This window comes from Panthera tigris, chromosome A2 (assembly GCF_018350195.1).
Source record: "Panthera tigris isolate Pti1 chromosome A2, P.tigris_Pti1_mat1.1, whole genome shotgun sequence".
Taxonomy (NCBI): Eukaryota; Metazoa; Chordata; class Mammalia; order Carnivora; family Felidae; genus Panthera; species Panthera tigris.
This window is the reverse complement of record NC_056661.1, coordinates 7,210,530-7,214,093: the sequence shown is the minus strand read 5'-3', so window position 1 is coordinate 7,214,093 and position 3,564 is coordinate 7,210,530.

Below are 3,564 nucleotides of genomic sequence, written 5' to 3'. Positions count from 1 at the left end.
CACTCAGCTATCATGAAGCATTATTCATTAGTCAGCTCTCTGCAAAAGATAAAACTGTATTACACAAAAGCCGTTAGAAACTGTAGAGTAGTATACTACAGGAATATACATAACAATCGCCATTTACGGAGTACCTATTATGTGCCACAAGCAGTGGTAGCCCAAAGGATTATCAACATAGTTACTATTACTGTCATTTAACAGCTGAGGCAACCTACATTGAGACAGGAGTAGTCACTGACCCAAGATCACCAATTAGGAAGAGCCAGAGTCTGAATACAGGTTACTCTACCTCAAAAGCCTGAACTCCTGAGGTTATTGTTACTCTCTAACATACCTGGATGACCGTCATAAGGTGATGTGCAAGAAATGATTAACCCAGGTCTGGGTTGCTCAAATCCTGCACTTTCCTGAGAAAGGCCTGTCTTCAGACCTACTCTAGGCTGGGCTTGTGGGAGACGTCCATGGACTACCCTGCCTGGTAAGAATGTTTTTGTATGCCTGAGGCCTTGGGTCACACAATACCAGTCTGACCAGGTAGTTTATGCTAACAACGTGATTTATGGTTAAACATGTTTTTATACGCCTGAGGCTTTGGGCGCTGGAGCCTAAGTGGCTGAAGTCAGTCACGCAGGTGGTGTAGGCCTACAGGACTGACCCACGATAAAACCTTAGGACACCAGAGCTCAGGTGCTACAGATTGAATGTTTGCACCTCCCTGCATCTTCATATATTGAAACCTAATCCCCAGTGTGACAGTTTGTGGAGGTGAAGACTCTGAGAGGTAATTACAGGATTAGTGCCTTTGTGAGAGACCCCAAAGAGCTACCTTGCCCCTTCTGCCATGTGATGACAGTGAGAAGACTGCCTTCATTAATCAGTAAGTAGGTCCTAACCTGACACCAAATCTGCGGGCATCTTGATCTTGAGTTTTCCCAGCCTTCAGAACTGTGAGAAATTTCTGTTGTTGACAAGCCACCCAATCTATATTTTTGTTACCACAGCCCAACCGAACAGCCTACTGTATCAGGTGAGCTTCCTCGGTAATTTATTATTACTAGGAATATTAAGCAATGCCCATTTGACTGCACTGGGAAAAGACACCTGGATGGTTGTGCCTGGTTTGTCCTGGAATTAATCCTGTGTGTCTTACTTATCCCTTTGCTGATTCTCATCTGTATCCTTTGGTTGTAATAAACCATAACGGGTTTAACAGCAGGAGTCTTGTGCATTCTACTGCATTGCAGAGCATAAGGGTGTTCTTGAGGATCCCCAGCACAAATGGTTTATTTAATTCAGACATCTTTGAGCTCATCCAGCTGGCAAAACCACCTAGCCCCAGTTGCCTTCAAATCCTTACATCAGCCTATGCCTTCATTCATTATGCAAGTATCTTGAAGGTCCTTCTCTTTGCAAGTAACACAGTAGGCAATGAGGAGAGAGCAGTGAACAGAAAATGTCCCATACCTTAGATTTTTTATCACTTTCCAAGGGCCAAGCAGATAATAAACACATAAATTTATATTCTATCAGCTGGTGATAAGTGCTAGGGAAAAAATATGAACAGATGAGGAATATTATCCTCTGCCTCCCCCAACACATACACATACACCCAAGGATTTTTCTTATCAAACTTAGGACTAGCTCTGGGAAAGATAAAGACAGAACAGGAAAACAATCATTTTTCAGAAAACTCTTGAAAACTAACATCTGACTTGCCTAAAAAGTGAGATTCAACTTTTGATCTAAAGCACTAGCATAATTCAAACAAAAATAAACTCAGAATACATTTCAAATACTGCTCTACTTCAATGGGGAATCAATCAGCTTAGAAACCCCTCACATAAAAGATGTGACCCTCTCCCCTAGGTCTTACAGGTATAAGATAGATGGAATAGGTGGAGTGCTAAATCAGACTTTGCCCAAAGTTTATTTATGTATTAATTTTTTGAAAAAACCTCACCTTTTTTTTTCCATTAAATTTTGCCTTTTTTATTCCTTCTTTACCTATGCTTTATGTTCATTTTGTTGGTCCTTTCAAACATTTAGAAATTATAGTTGAGTTCCTTTTTCAAACATTTTGAATTATACATTCAAACAAGTTCAGAATTATAAGTGTACAGTACACTATCATGAATTTCTTGACCCGAAGCACTCATATGCCTCATCTAAATTACTCCTTTCTCCTCTCCAAATGGAAGCACTATTGTGCCTTGTAAAACTGTAATTCTGCCTGTTTTTGAACTTCATATCAAATCATATGGTGTGCATTAATTTGTGTCTAGCATTTGCCATTCAGTGTCCTAGGACTATCTGTGCACTTCCTTGTAAAATCTAGTTTTAGCAAGAACCCTAATTAAGTCAGTTTAATTACATGATCACCCTCAATATCTGATCAAGTTCCTAATCCTCTACCATTTCCCAGGTGATGTCTGATCACTCTTTTATTTATTATTTATTTTTAATGTTTATTTATAGGACAGAGAGAGACAGACAGACACACAGACAGCGCAGGTGCGGGCGCACGCACACAAGAGGAAGGGCAGGGAGAGGCAGTTAAAATCTGAAGCAGGCTCCAGGCTCCCAGCTGTCAGCACACAGCCTGACCGGGGTGAGATCATGACCTGAGCTGAAGTCAGATGCTTAACCAACTGATTCACCCAGGTCCCCCTGTCTTTTGTTTTTAAGTTTATTTATTTTGAGACAGAGACAGCATGGGTGGAGGACTGGCAGGGGGGCGGGGGGAGAGAATGAATCTCAAGCAGGTTCCACGCTGCTAGTGCAGAGCCCGATGCAGGGCTTGAACCCATGAAACTGTGAGGTTTGACCTGAGCCAAAATCAAGGGTCAGATACTTAACCGACTGAGCTACCCAGGCACCTGCTGATGTGTCTTCAGTAAGAACCCTGTTAGGTCATTTTAGCCAGAATCCCCCTTACCTCAGATGTTTCCTCTTAGTAATTTTCTATTCATTAACCTGGCTATAGATTTCCACTTATGCGGTACTCAGTCGGAGTAGAGCCCGAGCTCTCACCCACGCTGTAAATTCCCATTGCAGTGACTCCTACACCTATCTCAATGCTCCTAAGAAAAGTTTGCCTTACCATCTTTAACAAATGTCACTGAATATTTTTTTCTTGAACACCTTGCCTAAATCTCCCCTAATCATAATACCCAGTGCCCTAAAAACATTCCATATTAGACAGATGCTCTAACATAATGAATGATAAATTAAAATTCAATCTTTAGCAGTCATGGTTTGGCTTATTAAAATGTAATCCCATGGACCCCCAGGTAAAATAGTTAATAGGACCAATGTAATTTAAAAGAGGGTCTTCAAGGGGGGAAACTCATGATATAAAACCTAATTAATAAAGGGGTGATTATTTGCAACAACTTTTCCATTTGACAGCCCAATTTTGCCTCTTCTTAAACCTGGAGAAAATAAAAGGTGCCTTATGATGTATTACGAGAACTGTAACACTGTGGTTCCATCCAATCAGGGCCCCTGTACCCAACATTCAATATTATTAAAAATCCTGGCTCCATCCAATCAACAACCAGT